Consider the following 23224-nt stretch of genomic DNA (forward strand, 5'->3'; position numbering starts at 1 on the left):
CTACTTATGAAAATGCAACAAGAACAGTCAACAAAGTATACAGTAATGGATAAACCACTATAAAAGTAAAGGAGAAAAATATCGGGTACAACAAACACCTTCAGGACTCTAAGAAAAGGACTCTAAAAACTGGATTCTGAGGTTTATTATCTCTACTTTTTGCAGTGTTCAATAGTTCCCACAGACAGCCTTTACTTGGATGTGCTGTCCATCAGTCCAGCTATATCAATTTCAATGACTTTACTTCCACGCAAGAAAACAGAACAATCCATTCGATATTGGACAGTACCTACTCTTATTTTGAAAGTTTCGTCTTTCAATGTTTGGGTTGTCGTGGCAGTCCTCTCACATCGCACTTACTGAAAAAAAGGAGCAGCTTATTATTGCCCCATTATATACTACGTATGTACAGCATTATTTATACATTTATTTTAAAAAGCATGACGGCACTTCCTTTCATGCCCTCAAGGACATGCTTGTGCACATGACTCACTACACGCCATAAATGCAATGAAAGTCCCATTTCCAGTAAGTGTTTTCTTTCTCTCCATTTATGCAGCAAAACTTTATTGAAAGTAGAGGATGATGCATTTAGTCAGCCAGTGCATATCTCAGTGTTGGGAATGACTGGCTCATAAACAGTCAACATTGTTGGCATTTGAAGAAAAAAGAAGAGTAGTCTGACCCTCAATGCATTGAGCCCAGGTTATCTCCATGTTTCTATACTTAAATGCAGATCTGATCACATCTTCTGAGCAATTCATGCGAAAAACAGACAATTACAAAGGGTTAACCTACTTTTTTCCTTTGCCTCTGTAAGTAGTAAGTGAGAAGTGGAAGTGAAAGATTGGGGAGGGATGGCCTCTCACTCAAACAGAAGATGAAGACGGTTATGTTTGTATGAACAGACACTGGAGTTCATTGTACTCCACACTTCCTGCCCCCCCCCCCCCCCCCAACTCTCCATCCCCCCGCCAAATGAAATGACCCCCTACACAATCTGGTGAGGTATCTTCATCCATGACTGTATGCACAGACACACACACACACAGCAGGATTTTGAACACACAAATACACATACCCGCACACATCCTCTCCCGCTGATCAGATGACATCATTAACAATCATTACTGGGACACCAGGAAGTGCAGAAACCTCCGGCTCAGAGTCTGGCTGCATGGGATCAGGTTAGCCAGCCTGAGATGAAAGATTTGAAAAGGAAAGCACCCACCAAAGCTATTTTACTTCTGGATTTCATCAGTGCCTCAGTGGTAACAGAAGGTACAAAGTATAGATGGTAAAGTTCAAGACGGAATCTAACCCACCACCACATTTTGTGTATTTTATATTCATGGATTTCCTTAAAAAAAGTACTCCTGAAAGCATGGTTCATCCTTGTTTTCTGTGTGAAAATCAAAGCCATGCTTCGAGCTGTTTGTTTCTTATGTTTTGAAAATGCATAAGAAGCAACCATCAAATATTAAAGCATGTTTACATTGTTATAAAAGCACAGAGTTTATGTATATTCATATTTGAGGTTTTTCTGATGTTGCATGTTTCATTGGAGTTGGACGATCGCTGTTTTCTTATCCTGTCAATTTAAAATGCATACAGGGCTTTGCGGTTTCCGTGGAAGGGTTAGCGATTGGAGTTGAGTCGGTGTGTGTGTGGTGTGTGCTGGAGCCGTAGTTCCTCGGTAACACGCCTTCCCTTAGGTCCCAGAGAAAGCTGACACACCAGCCCTGGGTTAGTCGGTGACAAGCCCCTGGCAAGAAGCTTCTCTGAGTCCACAGGCATCTCAGTAGCTGTTCTTGTATGACACTAACCACAGCTACCGCAAGACAAGCAATACTGCTGTTGCTGTCAGATGCTGTGGTATGAGGCACGCAGGCCTTTTTGTGAGGAAAGCAGCAAGTGTACATAGGAATTCCCTTGATGTCGGGGGCTCGGTACATGCATTCGGCTCCGCAAACAAATGTACACGCATGTCTCTATGATTGATTCTTTGCTCTTCAGTTCATCTGTGTCTGTGTGTGCTAGGCCTCAGATCTGAAAGCGCCACTAGGCAGGAGAGAAGAGTGACCCCTACTGTTACAGAAACTACACACCACCTCTGTGGAGGTGCAGTAACACCGTACATAGATAATGACTCAGTATAGGGATAATTCTGTGAATAAAAGGTGATCGTGTTTACGGCTTGTCACCTAACACATATAAAATGTGATGTCACCGTGTCCACAAGCTGAATGATCGCCCAGTATTTAACAAAGAACACTGTATTTTGCATGTGGGTTCCTCCCAATAACCTTCACTACACACAATGATCATCAGTACACATCACAGCCAGAAAAGTACATTTATATGCTCCATCACCATCCACTTGAGCTTTCTGCTTTTTTTATGAATAGGGGCTATGATTGGAGCAGGGAGTGCTGGAAATCCTTTGAAAAGGGAAAACAAAAGGTCTCCTCTGTTGTGATGAAGCATACCTCTCAAGAGACCGGCCTGGGCCTGACTCAACCTTTCACACAATCAAGAGCCAACAATACGGCAAACCCTGCCCTTGCAGACCTACTATTGTACTGGAGCGCGCTACAGCTGTGGAGAATCACATTTAGGTGTCAGAGGCAACAAATGTTTCTTTAATTGGAATAGTGGTATTAGCTCATGTTTCCTCCCCATGCTTTATGAATCCCCTGTGCCTATTGTTTGGAAGTTTGCGTTGACGTCGCCTTGGCGGCCCCAGCTAATTGAGAGAGTGTGTGTTTGGACCAGGTTCAAGAGGAATAAGCGTCTCTTGGCTTGTGTGTGTGTGTGTGTGTGTGTGTGTGTGTGTGTGTGTGTGAGAGAGAGAGAGAGAGAGAGAGAGAGAGAGAGAGAGAGAGAAAGTCTTAGTGCTATATGTGTCGTTCTCTTATGCATTGTATTTAATGCTAAGCGAGCCTGCACACACTGGGGCTCCCAACCCCCCACCTTTCAGCACTGTCACCTAATCTGGAGTTCAGGCAGATTAAATAGATACAAAGAGTAATGATTCGATTTGATCTGATTCATAAGCAATAAATGGATTGCCTGTTTGTTGGTAATAATAACAATATTTGACTCTATTTAAACATAAACAACTGAGTTACGCAAAATATGTTGTTTTCAGATCACTGTTTGGCAGATTGTAATTGGGTTTTGATTGTGCCGAGGAAAACTGCCAGGAAAAGAAAATTCCCAAATCTGCGTCTAGTTTGTACTTTTCTGTCACCTTTGACCTGATGTTTTTGTTATTTTACTTTAGTTTACGTCAAGAATGTGTCCCTATTGGCCTGATAACTACCTGAATTTTTTTGCTCTCCTCTTATCTTTCCTAATCTTAGCGATGAGATTACTGGTAATCTAGAGCATCAAAGACACACAATCCCTTTCATAATGTGGGATCTTAACACTGGATCAAGACAACTTGCCACAATCCAGGTCATGAGCTTGGATAAGAAAGCTTAAGACAAAAGGGAATTCTTGATTTTTTGACTTTCACTAAATCATTAACTGTGTTAAATAAAGCTTTTAACCCACAGAGTAAATAATATAGAGTGGATGAAATAAGTGCTTTTATTCGCTCACTCCCACAGGTAATTATTTTATATGAAGACGAAATATTCAGGATATCCTGATCCAGGATATTTTTCCAATTTCTCACATCTATTAAAGTCTGCACTATTACACAATGCCATGAAATACATGATGTAATTTCTATACTGTAGACAGCGACCCTCTAACAAAATCTGCCAGAGTGCCTTACATGAGCATAAACATTGTAAAGTACAAGGTGTGTAAGTAACATTGATCAGCGGTAACAGGAATTATACTTAATAATCCACAGTAACAGCGTGATATGGCTCATCATATTTAAATATTTAAATACCACAAATCACACGAGACAAATATTTTTTACAAACTGGATGATTACAGAGGAAAATTCTGATCTTGTGTTTAAATGATAAAGAAGAAAAACTGATAGAAAATTAACAAAAGAATGTGCAGTGTGTTTTCTTTCATCTTGAGATGGAACAGGTGCTGCGGGTTTCCGAGATCAGTGTCAACTGAGGATTATAGCATGTGTTGCTGAGGGATTGCGAACGCAACTTAAGATTTACTGTCATTGGAACTGAGATTACAAATATGGATTAGGAGCGGAAGACAGAGATAGTGCTAAAGTCGCAGGATAATCTGTCAGTGTCCCTCAAAAAAAAATACTTAGATGAAAACAGAGTTGACATAGGTTTGTCGTGTGCATGTGCATTTGGATGTATTTGGAATATGCATATGTGTCACTGTGAATATTTTAGCTTTAATAGCAGGAAATAAACTAAATAATTCAAGGTCTCCTTCTAGAAAATATAAATAACAATCTTATATGAGTATATTACACACATTTCTTTTTCTTTCTTTCTTTTTTGGCTTGTGATCGGATATCTGAGGTTTGCTTGCCAAAACTAATGTGATCAGGGCATAGTGAGTGTGGTGGTCCGAATGTGTGCGCATGTAAGGGCTTGGCTCAGAAGTGAGTGGTTTGGAGGGAATTCATTAGTGTGTAGACAGGTGGCTAGTGTTACACTCCACTAGTGAAAGTCAGCAGCCCGAGCTGTCCTGTACACCACTCTCTCACTTTCTCTAACCCTATGGCTCCCCTCTCGCTCTCTGCAAGCAGTAAAGCTACACCAGCCAGGATGACATTTCCAAAGACAGCAGGCCACTGATTAGAAAATGGTCTACACTGAAACAACAGCCTCCGATCTTTATCAAAGTTTAACATCCCTTCCTCTCTCTCTCCCTCTCTCTCCCTGTTCCTCTCCAACCTTGCTATCTATCTGTCTCGAAGGCCTGTCTCTCTTGGGAGCCAACTATAAGTACTCCATCAGGCAAACCGCATTAGTGTAATTTCGTCCCAGGAAATTAGCAGAGCAGAGCGGCGCCAATTAGAAGTCAATAGCTGGCTTTATTAATCGAGCTAGCCATTGCACTTGATTAGATTAGGCTGAGCCTGAGCTCTGTTTGTGTGCATGTGTGTGTGTGTGTGTGTGTGTGTGTGTGTGTGTGTGTGTGTGTGTGTGTGTGTGTGCACACGTGCATACAAATGTCTTTATGCGCTTATTTGTCTGTGTTTATGTGCATCCTTGGCTGCATGAGTGTGTGCTTGTGCGTGTGGCCTCACGCAGAGAGCGGCAGGTGCTGCTGACTTGCTGATCCTGTCTCATTGTGACTGTCTGCGGCTCTGTTAGAGCCCGGTAATATGTTGATATTGACCCTCCTCAACTGCAGCCTCTTATAAGACACACTGCAGAGCTCCAGGCATCAGTTTATACAGAGACAAGGCAGCCAATTGGATAAATTAAACTGCCATTATTACATTAAGTATTGTAATCATATAGCTATAATTAGTGGCTACATCAGGAGCATAACATCAAACCATAACAAACAGATGATAATGTCAGGAATCAAACAGTCTCACCATGTGAACCCATTCTACTTTTGTGTCTTTGGTGTTTATGATTACATTTTTTGGATTACGTGGAAAGCTGTTTTCAGTCACACAGATTAACATAGATCTGGGGATTTGACAGCTTAGGTGGCATTATTCACCAAAACTCCAGCACAAACAGAAAAAATCTTAAAAATATGGATACATCCCTGGGTATAACCCCTCAGAAGATCTTCTACATGTGGATTAAAGTGTGAATTTCCTGTGTCACTGCTGCCGCTGCCCATATGTGTAATCTCAAAATCTAAGCCCTCGCTGACAATCTCTCACAAACTTGTCCTAATCCGTCCACCGTATCTTCTGGCTAGCACCTGTTCTTGAAGGACCTAAACATGCTGGAGAGAAAGGAGGCTTGGGAAATAGTGCATACTGAAAATTGTAATGAAAAATTATCACTATGTGTGTTATTTCTGCCAGCCTGTGGATAGGTCAGGTTGTACTCTGCCTGTATCTATCATTCTTTGCAAAAATAAACCTTTGTAATCCACTACCACCAGGAAAATAGAAACAAAAATCACATGAAAAGAGCCTAGCTTTAACCAAACAAACTTGAAACTAGTGCTGGAATAGCTTGTATACAATGAAAGTGAAATACAAGGAAAATATACAAAAAATATACTAAGAAAGAACCATAAGCCTGCAGTTTTTTCTACAAAGTGGTGCAAGATCTAATCACAGTTCAGCGCTGCCACCGAACAGGAGGCTTGAGGTGTTGAATTTCCAGCTGAAAACACGAGGAAATCCAAGGCCCCTGTGTGACTTTAAAGCATGGCATTATAGAACCACAAAATGATCAACACTACCAAACCACAGAAACCCCACTCTCTCCATGCATACGTACACACACACACACCAGCACTGGCACCGATCTCACCATGACCAACAGCGGCAGCCCTTAAGCCAATCTGTAGATCCAGGCGCCACGAAATTTCAAACACAGCTGCCCCACTTGGATTAGAATTCGTTGCGATCTCTGTTGAAAGAAGACAAAATTGGTATTTTTACACCAAATGCAGCTCATCATTCCATCCAGCTATATACATCCTTTCATAGCCGAGGCCCCAAAACAAAATCGGGCTTCACTGGCCCAGAAAGGACAGCTCCCCCTGGGCCATGTCTGAGAGGCTGGTGGCTAAGTTGCTTTGACAGCTACATGCTTTAACAGATGCAGTTCCCATCCAGCGAGGCAATCTCTTTGGGAGCAGATAAGCTACGGAGAGTTGGTGTGGCTACAGTTACACGGGTTAGGGGGAAGCAAAAGGTGACTATGGTTAGCTTGTTGCTAGCCTTACTGCTGGACAGAGCATGTCTACTGTCATTGAGTTCATTATAATTACGACTGTGACCTCATGAGCAATATAGAATCAGCAGAGGGGAATGCTGCAAACGGGATATTAGTCAGTATAAATGGCACATTGATCTATGGACAACACATTCCAGGAGCTATAAACATTGCTGCAACAGCAATCAGTTGTGCATCATGCCAAAGTACTTTGCAAAGTGTGGCAGTCTTACACCCCACCTACAGATTGGTTTACAAGCCACTTCAATCCCAAATCTAATCACAGAAGCAACAATAGCTGCAAAGGGAAACTAAGCAAGAGGCATTTCATATTCATCTCCCTTGTGTCAGGTGGACTAAGTGCCAGCAGTACTCAAAGGGCCAGCGAGGAAGCAGGTAATGCTGCTGAATGCGAAACAGGCTTAGGTTACAGAGTAAAACTGAAATCATCGATCAGCCCTGCCACGCGGGGATCGTAACTGTGCTGTCTGAGATATAAAGTATAAATCTTTCTGACAAGAGGAAGTGAAAGAATTAGGAAGGGTTTTTCGTAGTGAACCTATCACACTGAAGACACATCACCTGAATGTAAGTCCGAAGAAAGACAGTTTCGTTCACAAAACCTTAATCGCAGTCCTTAAAAGCCGCTTATAGAACAAACTGTGACACAGAATAAAGCTTAACTCATATGACATATGAATTCCCACAGTAAATAAAAAATGTTCTTATTTGCTTTTATTTCTTTTTTAATCCCCAGCACACATTCAAGTTCAATAAATACTCAATTATGGCATAACCTTTAAGCTTATGCCCTCTATGAAAAATTCCCCCAAGTCTGACAAATAGCCTGTTCCTTTCCCAGCCCCAACAAACAGCGCCATTCACACTGGCTAAATCATGTGAAGCATCGCAGAGACATGACCAGTTCCTAACCTCATCTGTGTGGACTCCACTGTGCCTTAGGAAAAGAAATGTGAGTAAACAGAGCAAATCAGAACGCAGACCTTTTTAACATGACAATTACAGAGTCGTTGATAGCCCCAAATCCTCCCTTTCATAAATGAAAGGCAGGATTTCACTCTTTGTGGGTGTGGGAGCATTCACACACCCTCAAAGAGAAAAAATTCTGGCAAAGCAAAATATATCTGTCTGTATTGCTGATTGTAAAACATACAAACTAAATGAGAAAAGTCAAATGCTACTCTATGCGATACGAAGGCTAGAGGGAATAGGAGTTTCTGAGGCACAGCGCCTTCTTCATCAATTTTTCATCTGGTGTCACCAAAAACTTGGAATTATTTGAAAGCCTTCAGGCACCACGCTCATGAGAGTGCCTGTATGCGTGTTTCTGGGAGAGAAAACACCAATTATTAGGCGTTGCGTCACGATAGAAGCTGTGGCCTGTCAGGGCATGTCTTGCTACTTATCTGTCACCGCTAGTCTGTTCAGCGTCTGCAGGTGGCTTGGAATGGTGTCTCTCAATACACATATTTGCTGTTCAAGCATGGCTTGAACAACAGAGAGGTCAGCCATCAAGATGACCCTGATTGTCAACCTCAAAAAAGATGCTTTAGAGGCTTTTTACCCCAGAGCCAGACGGCCAGAAACTCGTTCTTAGCAATTATCATGTAGTCGAAGAGCAACAGACAGTGATTTAGCACAAAATCTTTAAAAACACAGCTAGTGTTAGTCATAATAATGCCTAATTGTGATAATTTCATGAAAGCCAATTTTACCATTTTGAAAAAAAAAAGGTCTAAAATTGAAAGAAAAGTCAAGCACTGACGCATTTCTGCAGCTATTTGCTGTTTTCCAAGCTATAAATCATGTTTGTGATAGAGCATTGAGAAACTGGAATGTGAGAGCCTGACAGTGATGGAAGTGAGCTGTCAGACAGGGCGTCGGGCAGCTGCCACACAGGGTTGATCAGCCCTATGACACACTGAGAGGCCCAGCCTGTGACATGCCGTGTGGTCCAACAGGTTATGAAAGCAGGCAGGATGGTGTTGGGGAGACAAGAACCAGGGGCTGTCGGGAAGAGAAGCAAAGACAAGATGTCATGTTCGCCATGTCGACGAGGTACCACCATCTTTGATTTTGCTGCAGTGAGACAGCTGTGAACAGGGTCTCTGTGTAGCAGTGGTAGGTGTGTAAGTAACGCATTTCAAAAGCTGAGGAGTCTGTATGCGTCTCTATACAACTGTTTTGTGTGCTTTATCAAAAAGCAGCTGATCTCACCATTTCTAACATATAACACACATTCAAATAAACTATGGAGTTTGAATTTTTTTTGCAAGGCAGCAATTTGTTGTACATACTACAGAGTTCAGTTTATTCTGTTATCTGTTACGTTATCTGTCCTTACAAGGTAGATTTGATGACCAACTTCTGAAAGGCCTTTAACAGATCTTTAGTCAGATTATTTGGGCAATAAAACAACAATTGTGCAAGAAGAGAAATTTATCAGAGTTGCTCAGTGGGGTTCTTCATAATGATTCTCATGATGCTGAGAAACTGAAAAACGTCTTTGTTTTGTGGGTTTCTGTTCAAAGGCAGTATTCACAGAGCTTGTTTTCCAGCATCTGTGGGGCTTGCCAATAGCTTTTTCATGGCACAACTGATTTTATGTAAGAATGGCAGGAGGAAGCAAATTGATGTCTCTATCGCGCTCTGTTATTTTGTGACCAGGCTAAGTCTGGTTGCATTTAGAAAGTACTCTGAGTGACAGCCGAGTCATAAATTGGAACACTATTGTGTTTTTGTAAGTATATTTAGAGAACTTCCTATACTCATAAATATGGAAGACAAGATATGACAGTTTTAGTCAAACTTTTACCTGTAGGTGTACAAAAAAAGAGAAAAAAGTACTTAGAGTCTGTCTCCACATCAAACAAATCAGATAAAGACGGGGAGGAAAACTATTATTTCAAATAAAAAATCGAGTTTCTGTTTTGTTTAATGGACGTCTGCCCTGTCAACTTTGTTTCCTAGACAATGATGAACTTGATATGTTGACTTTTTTGTCTTTTTATATTCATATTATCTCTCAGAATGATAGGATTATGAATGTATTAGGTCACTGTGTTACTTTTTCATGCTGTTAAAATAAAATTTATTATTTAAATAATAAATGCTGCTGTGGCGAGATAATCAGCAATCAATTAGATGATGGTAACAAATAACAGAAAATCATTGATCAATAAAACTGCCACATTAGGAGCCTTGTACAAGGCATAAAAAGCACTCATTTTTAAAAGCAAGAACATAAATAAATTTAATACAATGTTTTAATTCTTTGAATTAATCTATTTTACTTTATTTCAGTTTGCTTTTTGTTTAAGTAACGTTGGTATATTTTAGGGTTTCTCTTCATTTGAAAATACTAACTAATCCATGAAACTGACATTCTTATTTAAGCCATTATTATTAATTATTTATTGTGAGTTGTGTGCAAATTGAAACTATATACATATCTATATTAACTTTAATACTAATATCCACCCATCTATCCATTTTCAAAAGCCCAGACCTCCCTCTCCCTGGCCACCTTCTCCAGCCTTTCCAGGGCAACACCAAGGCGTTCCCATGCCAGCCAAGAGATATAATCTCTCCAGCGTGTTCTGGGTCTGCCCCGGGGCCTCCTCATAGTGGGACATGCCCACAACACCTCACACAAGAGACGCCCAGGAAGCATCCTTGTCAGATGCCTGAACCACCTCAACTGGCTCCTTTTGATGTGGAGGAGCAGCAGCTCTACTGTGCTCATCCCCCTATATCTAAGAGAGGGGCGCTTAAAAGTAATAATAAATAAAAATAATAAAGATAGCATGCCACATAGGGTTTTATGGTTATATGTGCATTAACATACAATATAAACTACTTATACAGGTTTATTTATTTATTTCCATTCTTGTACAACCTCAAACTCTAAAAGAGTGTAACGGTTTTCCCAGTCTGTTTTCATCTCCACTGTACCGTATTATAATGCTATTGATTCACGAGCCCAGAGAAGATTGATACATACATTTACAAGTTGTCATGCTAGGTGCAAATTAACTAACCCAGACCTCCAAGAGGACACCATACTTGGTGAAAAACAAGTGGTGTTATCAGGACCATCTGTTGGACATTTTCCAGACACAGCAGAACTAAAGTCATCAATTTTTCCAAATGATCACAGCACCTTAGGGCTATGTTTAAGGCGCCTCGTGAACTTTGCGATGGGGGCATCCTCTCCCCCACACATATTCTTGTGATACCATTATGCACATACTGGCAAAGATCTCATACAGTTCATCTTGAGTAGATAAGTACAGTGAAGTCATGCACAAACAAACAATGCTTGCTAAGATTTGGGGACAAACACAGTCAACACTCAGACACAGACAAATCCTGGCTGTTCCTTTCATGCCCTGCGTGACTGTTTACCTAAAATCCATCCCTTGTTAAATCACAGCCTGCTGCTGACTGAAAAGTTTAATGATACCTGCAGGCTCTTATGAATTAGTATCTGCTATAGAAGTCATTCATTTCTCCGCTCTCAGTCTTTCCTCATCCTGCCTTGGAAGGGTAAGGGTTGAAGTCGCGGTCAGGACCCCTAAATGGGGTTGCCGTTCCTGTCTTTCCACCAATCACAAGACTGGCTTTTGAGAATTGTTAGAGTAAAGTCAGATGCTGTACAGCAGAAGCATGATTATATACTGTGCCAACAGTGCAACACACACATACACACACTGTGCTCCAGATATTTTCTAATATTTAAGTACCAAAGCATCCTGTCATGTGCATCTAGATATCAGATTTCGCATGAATCTAGTCACTGACAGCTCATTGTATCCAAACCCATAAGGCAAGTTCATCCCTAAAGCTTCCTAAATGATTTCATTGATTAGCAGAATATTCATGCTGGCAGGAATTAGTTTAACAAAAGTCCCATTTTGAGACAGTCTGATGGAGTTCTTTAAGGGCTAACCCTTAAAGAACCCTAACCCTAACCCCATGTAGACTGAATTAGCTTGCGGCAGAGTGCCTCATGCAGTAACAGACAGGAGATCAATATTTACAGACACTCCCCATCTTTAGACAGCATTCATGTTAGAACGAACAAACAATCCTTACTGCAAAGGTAATGCCCAGCCCACACATTATACTACATGTTCGCACAGACAAAAGTACACTCTCTTTCTGTCCTCCCTTTCCAACCATACAGAGACACTATGCCCTGAGACAAAAGCACAGGTAAAGGTTGACAAAGGGTGTCTATGGGTTCTTTGGAGTCACACACCCACTAGCCGTTGTCTACATTCACCCTGCAATTATCCCCTCACAGACCTAATTCTGGCAGTTAAGTGGCTGGCTAAAAGCATGTGTACACAAACAGGGCCAGAGAGCAAGGCTGTGAAGGGGCTTTATCTGTCAGCTCCATCACACACCTGATAGATGGCCATCGCCATGCCTGACAGGAAGCTATTCAATCTGACCTCACAGGTGACTTGAACTACAAGCGTAATGCATGCTTGCATACGCACACAGTCACACAGATACACACGCAAAACAAACAAGTGAAATACAGGTTAAGATAACCTGCCGGATCATAACAAATGGCCAAAGGCAATTTTTGCACATTACAATTTGTCAGTCAGTAGCAGCAGACAGATTTGTGAGTGTCAGCAGTTAATACAAATGCGAGTGTTTGTTTCTGTACTCACTTTAGCCAACTTCATTAAAATCCAAATTAATTTAGTCACTGTCTGTAGTGGAAAGGCATACTTGGATAAAGCACACACAGGATGGAAAGAAGGGACTGGACCACACTGCTGAAATCACAGCCTTTAAGTGTGCAAACAGTCTAACTAATGTTGAAATGTTCGTCTGTTTGCACAGTTAAAGGCTGTGAATTAATCAATTGAGTCTCGGTCCATTCTGTACTTTCTAAAAGTGCTGCCCTTCAGCTGAGAAGCACCTGATGCAGCCACATGTAGCTGGAAGATGGAAAAGCCTAATATTATTAGAAAATGAACACAGATCATAAAAAACAGCATATCTACAAAAAAACTGAGAAGCATACACAAGCTGGCAGAATGGCTCCACCACGTCCAGCCTCAAATTTGTCATGTTACCCTGGCTAAAGTGAGCAAAACTAGCTCTAATGGGATGGATGAGGGATGTAACTTAAGCCAGTGTGAATGGACTCATTGTTGCTTTGGCTTAATTAGGCGTGACAACCGAGGCGTGAACAGATTCCCATCATTAGGCCCCCTAAAAAGCCCATTAGAATCAATGGTCCACGCTTCGGTCAGACTTTCTGTCTACCAGCCAGCCAGCCTCCTGCCCCTTTTGCAGAACACTGGATAAAGTTACAGCCACCCAGCCACGGCTAACTCAAACAAGGCAACTCTATAGCTGCGGCCCTAACACCCCAGATAATGCAATTGACGCCATGTTCAAGGGAAAAGGGGAGGATGATGAGAGAGGTGGAGACATGTGGTTATGGCTAAAGTGTGCAAGAAAATGTGTGTGCAGGAAAGTGCACGATTAAGAGAGTGAGTGTCCAAAAAATAAGGCAGTCTGCACGACACAGAACTGTACCAGACAACTGGCAGCCAGTGTGGCTGATAAACTGCAGGGATTAGCAGGCACTTCTGGAGCCCAAGTGGCCCTATCAATACAGGACCAGGGCCATTGATCTGTTGTCTGGCCGGGTGCTGGGGCTAATTCCTGGACCTTGGCTATGAGTGCTCCTCACTAGGGAAGTGGGAGGAGGGCGGAGGTGGGAGAAAGTCTGGCTTTCTACTAGTGGCGCCATCCACAGACCCGACTGGATTTGAAGGCTCAGTGCTTACTATGTACCAACTCAATAGCCCCATTGCCACAGTGTGACTGATGTAGGCTCATTATTCTCAGTCTATGATATTAATTGTAACATTCATATTGTAAAAATAAGTTAATTTTCATTTCAGATATATTTTATGTAGACAAACTAACCCTGGTGTGCAACAAAACCACAGAAAAACTGAAACTCAAATGAAATTTAATTGGCAAGTTTTAGAATGTCAATAAAGTATGAGTACTATTTGTCATGTGATGGTGATACTCTGTGATGTGCAATTCATTCAAAGAAGTTATATCAAATTAGAATATCAGAAAATCACGCTCAGAATAAATCATTGATTTATTAACATACTCAGAAAAAAAAGATGAATTATTTGGTAAAAGTTACATTTCCTTCAGTTTCCCGAGTGTTGTGTAGAAAGAGAATTATGCTCAAATAAACTTAAATGACCATATTACATCAGCCATAATATCACTTAAATGCACAAAAGTACTATTATCACGATATTAGAGGTATCTGTAAGTAAATGACTCTTCCCACCTTTTCTTGAGCAGCTGGCGGAGCAGCCTTTACCTACACCTTTAAGTAGATCCTGTCCTTCAAAGGTATGGTGTAAGTGAGAAGCATGGGGTGTTTTTCGAGGTGCGACTGAAGAAAGGAAGAAAAAGAAAGAGTGGAAATGGAAGTTAAGGATGGACAAAAAATAAGCAGCTGTTTCTTTCCTCATCATGTGTGGCATACACGTTACTTTCTCTTTACTGCATACTATTGTTTTCACCACTAAAAGCACACAGACAAATCTGACCAACCATGACTTGCAGCAATAAAATGTGGTAAAGCCAATTAGTGCAACATAGATGTAGACAACATAGAAAAATATTAACAGTAAAACAAACAGAGTTGAGTGAAGCATGACTTTATTACTGTGGAAAAAGAAAAAGGGGGAAGAATGAATAATAGACTGAGTTTAATCCTGCTACCTCATTTGGTACTGCTGAAGCCAGAAGATAAGCACCCACTGCTTAATATTTAATGGCTGAAACTAAGTGACTACCTGCCTGTCTGTTTGACTGACAATTTTATTCTGCTGCTGACGTTGATGGCATAATTGTACAGCTACCTGAGATAGTGAAGCACACACGTGGCACATCATATATTCATATACGGCGCATATGCACGCACAAAAGTTATTTCATCATTTATTATACATGTATTATTATTTTATTAAGTTATTGTATTAAATTTACGTTGTGTTCGCCATTCAGAATCTAACAAATAAGACAAGCAAGCTTTGTGAGGCTTTACTCACCCATGGTGAGGGCTTGGTAAAAAATACCAACATGTTCACAACGCGCTGCTAAAATAATAGGTTCAGTGCGAGTCCTGGTTATCCTCCAAGTGTTGTGAAATTGGTGTAAGCACAATAATCTAATGATACTAGACTTTAGTGGCAACGTAGTAGTCGGGACTATTCACTACATAAAAATGACCAAATGAAACAGTGGAAATGAAATTTAAAGGTTTTTTTTTTTATCAATTTGTTCTTTGAAGCAATTTTCTACATTTTACTCACCCACTGGCTCCCAAGATTAATGACCTGGTCTTCAAGACAGGAGCGGCATCAGTGTTAGGTGGGAATATGACCTGACATGTTGGCCATAAATTCTTCGTTAGATGACGATCTTCAGAAATGGATGACTGTACTTCTTGTCAATAGATCTATTCATATTTGTTACCAGGGTGCAATAAATGTTACTCAGCCTCTCATGAGTGGAGAATGAGGAAAAAACTTTGCCTCACAAAGTTCACAGGTGTTATCCTTTGAATACCATTATTGTATATCATCATATTAGTTTTGGCATGCTTAGCTGTTTTACCAATAGATCAATTAATTTTACATAAGCGGATGGCTCAGCTTTTACTCTTCTAGAGCCAGCTGACTAGTGGACAGTGCTATCTAAGCTGTTTCCATCTACCCACAGTTTCTACTTATATGCAAGCTGCTTTGCAACCCCCTCATTCCCGACTGCTCCTTTTCTTTTTTTTCTGGCTCATTCACTGTCATTACTTTTGCCATTGGTGCCTCCTCTGCAAAGGAAAATATTACTAAAATATTTACAAATTAGCTCTGTGAATTTATAAGACGAAAGCTGAATGTATAATTGCCAAGGTTTAGCCCAAACGTGGCACGGGCCCCGATGCCAACAGACTTAATAAACTGATCCGTAAGGCCAGCAATGTTGTGGGGATGGAGCTGGACTCCCTCAAGGTGGTGTCGGAGAGGCGGATGCTGTCCAAAATAAAGACAATATTGGATAACACCTCCCACCCACTCCATGACATGTTGGTCAGTCACAGGAGCTCGTTCAGTGAGAGACTGAGATTACCGAAAAGCACCACTGAACGACACAGGAAATCATTCCTGCCTGTGGCCATCTCCCTGTACAACGCATCCACTTAACACACTGTTTGCTGCTACAGCTACACATGTTTCTTTTCCAACTATTTATTTATGAGTGACTTATGTATGTATGTATGTATATATATGTATATATTGTACTATTCTTAGTTAGTGTATTGTCTGTCTTGTCTTAATGTTGGTTTAAAATGGAGCACTGTAACAAAAAATAATTTCCCCCAGGGATCAATAAAGTATTCTGATTCTGATTCTGATTCTGAAAATTAAAGTACACAATTAGGTCCATAATTTGTTGGACAAAGACAGTTTTTGTAGTTCTGCTTCTGTACACTAGAACAGTTAATATGTTATTAATGTGCAGACTTTAAGGTTACATTCAAGAGGTTTTACAAAATGTTGCATTAACTGTTTAGGAATTTCACTTCCCATTATCATTCTTGTACAAGTTCATTTGGATTTCATCTGTCTATTTATTTTTATTTTTCATTTTTTCAGAACTCTTTCAATTGTTTTCTGGCAAAGTCTAATCTAGCCTTCCTGTTTTTGAGTATAACCAGTGGTTTGTACCTTGCAGAAAATCCTTTGCATTTACATTCATGGAAGCTTTTTTTGGATTGTAGACCCTGACAATTATACCTATATCTATTCAAGATTGCTCTTTATTTAATTAGATGTTGTGATGTTGTGTTTCTAAATGTTGGAAATAATTCTGTTGTTGTGCGTTGTAGCTGTGTTTTGTGGTCTTTCAGACCTATTTGGTGTTGCTGAACTGGTAGGTGGATTCCTTATTTTTAATTTATTTTATTTTAATAGATTGTTGATTTGGCATACATCTGAAATTCAGATACCGCATGACATGAAATAAGAAGGGAACACACCACACCCGATTATGAAACTGCTGGTTAGTCAATATTGAACCTCTGAAAATAAAGGTCTTTGTTTTAAAATGGCTGTCATTCCTGAACAGCTGATGCAGTACGTTTTTAAAACCCCTTTAACTGAAGTCGGAACTTCAATCACATCTTTTTGGCCTAAAGTCCACTGTGATGGTGTACAGAAGCAAAACTACAAAAACTGCGTATTTGCCGAGTTATGGACGTAACAGCAAGAATGTTCTGCACAGCATACAACAAGTAAACTGCTTTATGTGGGGCGTCATGTATTTATGGATGTCACTCTTGATATTAACATGTGCTAACTGATATTTGAGGTAAACAACCACAAATCTCTCTATTGCAGACTAAATTGGTTGGATATGAAAACAGGTGGGGCTTTTAACACCTAAACTTTACAGCTGAATGCCGTTATATGGATAGTATATGGTAAGAAGAAAAGTATGTGTTCTCCTCTTATTTCAACCCCCATTCCACCTTGTCACCACTTTCCCTCTTTCCCCCCCTCACTGCCCTTACTGGGTCATCTCCATCTCTCCATCGAGTCTCATCTTTCAGTAGAACCATCTCCCTAAAATCAACTCAAAATAACTTTTCACCTCCAAATTCTTTCCAGAGACATCCGCTACCTCTCGGCGCCCTTTTGAGAGAAACCCCATTCATATTTGATTCACGTCTGAGCAGAAATGGCAGTAATGTCTCCTGTAATCGTGACGAGTGTAATCAGGCGGGCTTTTGATGGGCTAATGCTTGGACTCGCATACCACTAGTGTGTCAAGAGTGATATTTTATTTGGCAGTTGTGTCACATTTTTTCTAAAAAGCTTTTCTTTGATTTCCAGACAAAAAGCTCATAAGGTTCACTTGACATTTAGATCCATTTTTCCTTTGTTTTGGCCTTTTTTCTGTCATAGCAGGGGGAAAGAGTTGGTCTCTGAAAACAGATTTCTTTATTCCCGCAATGTATTGCTTTTTATTTTTTATCTTGGGTTGAGAATTTATTGCAATTGTTGTGTTATATTTAATGTGACTGAAGGAATATGAAGGTATACGTATTACAGAATCCTTGTTGGGGCTATATTTAATTTTGAGGTTTTTATATCAATTTGTTCTTTAAGGTACTTGTTTCCTCTGCCAGTCTGTATCACAATTAAAAATAATGGGAAAACGCTTTAACCCACCCATATACAGCCTTAGATGCTCATGAGTGCAGTAGAGAATTGCAGTGATGGAGAAAATATCTCTGATGGATGGGGTTGTAACAATGCAACACACAAAAAGAGTAACCATTTCAGCCCACTTACACAGACTGCTTTATTTACTCTTTTTCTGTTATTCCTTGTAACAGTATAAGAAGGTCTAAACCATTTTCTTTTCTTTTTTTTAGATCATTTAAAGTGGTTAACCTATCCTCCAGTGGCCTTGCTGTACTGCATGCAGGAGCCCTACATGTATTGGTATTGGTATTACCAAAACCCAACAGCACATTATTAAAAAAGGAGATCTTCTTACAGGTGAAAAACGTCTGTGAAGACTGCGAGAGAAAGTGTGGGAAAAAATGTCAGCGCTGAAATGGCTTTAATGTGTCGTATAATCGCAACAAGTGTGAAATCAAGCGGGTTTTGATGGGCTAACTGTTAAAGTGCTCCCCACTCACATGTCAGGAGGGATATTACATTTGGCAGCCTTGTCACGTTTTTCGTAAAAAGCTTTTTTCTGGTTTGCTGACAAAAAGGCGCTCTTGAGATCCTGACGACATTCACATCCATTTCCTTTTCACTTGAGTATTAGGGAGGCGGCTGCAGCCAAGCAGATGTTTAAGACCCAACCTGCATTGATCTGGGGAGGGGATCTGTTCTAAATCAATGGGAATGTCTTGACTGACTTTCCTTCTTCCTGCACGGGAAGAAGAATCATTTCATTGAAAAGAATCATTTCAAAAAGGCCAACAGACAGTTCTGAGATGAATTTATTCCCCACAGATTGTTTCTGCCTCCGGCCACAGGCACCGTGTCATGTGCACGTACCTGTATGCACATGACTTTGTACATGCAACCATTTAAGTTCTTGTCTCCGTGCTGTTTGCTGTGTGTTATGAGGCCTGGAATCTTTCTAATCAAACCTGACACCAGACCAGAGGCCCCTTATGTCCCTCACTAATTTCACCAGCAAATGCACACCAGCATCCCTCCACCAGGCTGACAAGGGCCAGACTGGGGGCTCCAATCAATAGGCTCTGATGATAAATAGCTTCCAGAGCTGTGCCAAAATGATTACTTCTCAGCCATAACCTGTGCAGAGTCAGCCAACCTGGCCAAGCTGAAAAAACTGGATGGCGGTTCACCCTGAGACTAAAACAATTTCATACTTACACATTTAGAGACACACATGCTGAAGAGCCATAAACAGAAGTGCCATCATAACCATGAATGTAATGCTTTGATGTGCTCACTCATTACCTAACATTTCTGTAAAAATAACCAGTTTCTATGGCGAAAATTCGAAAACTTGCTGTAAATAAAAGCAGTGGCAAATTTTATATTTCATGAGGATTTTTTCATTTAGAGATAAACCAGGGGGACATGAATGTTCCAGCCTAAACAAACTCAGGATGCCAGAGAGTGTGGGTCTTAAAACACATTTCCACCAGAGATCAAGTGACTTCTGATTAGTGCTAGCTGAAGTCCTGGATATCCTCCTCCTCAAGTTCATCCACATTGATTAGACAATTATGCAGGGAAGTCAACCCAGACTCTGAAAGAGATATATTACATCCGCTTTCCACGAACAAAAAATGTGCTGCTTTTTTATCCATCAACAATAAATTCAGTATTGCTAACATTACAGGGCATCATTATTCAAGACCAGCTCTCCTTTGAAATCTTATCTACTGAATTTTCTGTGATTTTGAAAGATGCAATCCACTGCATTCGCCATATGTATTCCTGCAACACCCAAATGGACCCAGGCGTGTCTCTTCTATCCTAAATCATCAGCTTCATTGATATAAAAGAAAGATGTGTTTACAGAAAAAGGGAATGAACTCCATCTCGTAAGGCCATAAATTATTTTTAGCGCTGACACATAGCTAACACCTGCAATGATTTCCCAAATGGGCCTTTGATTGCAAACTGGGGTTGCTCACCTTTTGCGGGACGTTTTTTCTCCTTTCATTTCCCCCTGCTTTTCGCCGCCTTGTTCGCCTTGTTGGGGAAGATGTTGATGAAGAATTATGTGGTGTTTGTTTTAGTTGGGAGCTAGAACATATTTCATGGTGTTAAGGTCATGAGGCAAGTCAAATTCTATGTGGTGAGGAGAGGAAATATGAGCCTTTAAAGCTCTTTAAGTGATTCCCTCACTGTCTTGGCCTTGGGGCTAGACTGAACTTGTTTCAACACACCCAAACTGAAAAAGACCCAGAGTTATACATCGACGGGGAAGTGATTTGTAGGTGGTTGTTTGGGGGGGAAATGGTGGCAAACTTGAAGCACAGCATAAAATTATTTTGGGGCACATCAGTGATTAACACTCCAGCAGTTACCTGCTGTAGCGTGATCTTATTGGTTGGGTATGAACAGAACAACCCAGTACAGTCTAGATGTCTGTAAGTACAGGATGTTTTGTTACATGTTAAAATCTGCTTCTCAATAGCCCTCTTTCTCCCCCCCCCCCCCCCCCCCCCCCCCAAATTAGAGTTCATTTTAGGGACATGACCTTCAGAGTGATAAACACCCACTGATCCTAAGAAAAAAAGAAGCATATCTGGGAAATCAAGGTTGGGATTTTCCTGCTGCAGGCAGTCAGGATATCAAAGAAATTGGACAGGCTAGTTTAAAGTAAACCAATCCAGGGACATGATAAAGAGGGAATGCCTAACAGTAGTGTAGTGACTGGTTTCTGTGTCCGTGCAGAATCCCTTGTGCCCGTTTTGGACCTCCTCCAGATCAACTCAGATGAGTTCTCAGGGAATAAAAAGGAACATCGCCCCAGTGATCACTGCATAAGGGAGATTCAGTGTTACGAAGAGAAAGAAAATTACAAAACAGCCCCGATCCTTACAGCCCATCAGTTGTTCCTCTTGTGCCCCGGAGTGAGAGCCTTGTGGTCAGCTCATTAAGGGATTTCACACATGTGATCATATTGTACATGTATGAGTGGTTGGAGGCCATGCATGGGAGTCTTTTTCTGTTGCTCCCCCTTCCCCTCTGGTCTGCTCTCTGTCTCCTTCACCTCATCACCTCTCAGTGTCTTTGCCACAGACAGGAAAGAAAGCCACGAAGACCATTGCAGCCTGATTTGTTTAAGAGCCTGAGTTTTCCCGTGAGGTGTCTCCTTGTGTGTGTGTGTGTGTGTGTGTGTGTACGTGCACCTGTGGGGGACGATGAGTCAGTCAACAAGGAAAAGAGACCAAAGATAATACTAGATATATTTAATTGCATGGCATGTTTGGCATAAGTCCTCGGTGAAGTGGCAGCCCGGATGAGACCCACGGCAGACATAGTGCACGCATACACAAACAAAATCACGTATGCACGCATTTATCCCTGGAGTGGGTCCCTCCTTGTCAGGCAAGTGGTGCTACGCTTTGATCTTGACACTGTGGGTCAATCCAAGCCCGCCTCTCTCTCTCTCATCTCTTTTTTTTCTCGCTGTCTCTCTTACACTTTCTCCCTCTCTAGCTGGCTCTGTCTCCCTCCCTCTAGCCGTCTGGATGGCTGGCCCGACGGCCTTGGGGTGTTTAGGTTCTGGAGGTATCCCAATTTCCTCTTCTAATCATGACATCATCTTGCCTAAATAGGTTAAAGATGTGGCCAGGATATTCCCCACTTCCTCTTTCTGGCTTTGCCAGCCACACCAATAGACACTATTAATTTTTTGAAAAACAACAGCTGCTGGAACAAATGGAGGAATAATGCATGTAAGTGCTGTTCTGTTGAATGGTTAAAATCATGCACAACTGTACTCAATATGTTAACATTTTCAGACTGGGCTGTTTTTGCATTCTGTTAGTGTTGCGGGGTAAATTGGTTTTAGTGCGGTCCATATTCAGATCATGAGGTAATCCAATAGTCCATCCGTTCATCAGCAGTTTGAAGATTGTGTCCCAGCCTCAGACTTGATTAAAGGCTAAGGCTGATTAGAGGTGAAGAGTAGCCGAGGCCTGCCTGGCCTGTCAATAGCTGTTAACTTCACCTCCACCAGCTCAAGTAATCACACCAAGAGTGGCTCATCTGGCTTACTGAACATCTTCTCTTCTCTTCAATTCTCTTCTCTTCTCTTCTCTTCTCTTCTCTTCACAATTTTTCACCTCTTTGCTACAACACTTTACTACATTAAGTGAGTAATGAGAGAAGCCCAGATTACAATCAAACTCTTCATTCTCTGCCAGGCAAACATCTGTGCTCCTCCATCAAGCCCATTATGAAACAATGTTAGTGGAATGGTTAGATCCAAAAATTCCAGCTGAGCAAAAAAAAACTTTAACTTTACAGGATAAGCTCGTTCATATTTTGTGTTTGTGCTTTAGCTGAATGCTTTATTCGAATATCCACATGTTCTTTAATGTATTTAATTAAAACAAAGCAGTGGTGTGAATTGTGTAATTAAAAAACAGGGAAAGATGTGGAAAGTGAACTACTCTTTTTAGGCTCTGAATTCTAAGCCAAGTGAAGAGAAATTGTAAATTTTTCCATGCTGCACTCTGATACCTTTGTTGTACTTGCACTGTGTAAACAGAAACCTGGATGCGTCCACAGGTGTGAGATGACTGAATGCTCAAACTTGTCACAGTGTTTATTGTGATTTATTGTGGCTTCTTCTTTTGTGAATACATGCAACTGAATATGTGCAACTGGTACTGCTGGAAGTGACATGCATACTTATTGTGCTCAGGGGGAAACAAGATACAGTACCTGCCAAAACTGTGGAGTGCTATGACACAGGCTTTTATCGCAGTCTTATAGTCTTCACTCTTCTGAATAGGGGTTAAAATAGTTGGGGTATTCCCATAAATATTAATTCTACTCTAAAACATGGAATGTATTGTCTGATATTTTCCGATAATATTTTTTTCTCTAGTGGCAGCTTACTGCTTTCAGCCAAGTTTATACTAACTGTATTGCTCTAAAGTCATGCAACATAATTATAAGGAAACTCCTCCCAGATCAAAGAGGAAAAGAAAAGCACAAAGCAAAAGCACATCAGTTAATTCCATTTCTAGATCTCTACCGGGTTATCTTTGCTGTTTAAGTACTTAGGAAAAGATTATTGGG

Source organism: Mchenga conophoros, linkage group LG7 (genome assembly GCF_057382185.1).
Source record: "Mchenga conophoros isolate Kocher_MC1m ecotype Shallow Benthic linkage group LG7, M_conophoros_male_GT1.1, whole genome shotgun sequence".
Lineage (NCBI taxonomy): Eukaryota > Metazoa > Chordata > Actinopteri > Cichliformes > Cichlidae > Mchenga > Mchenga conophoros.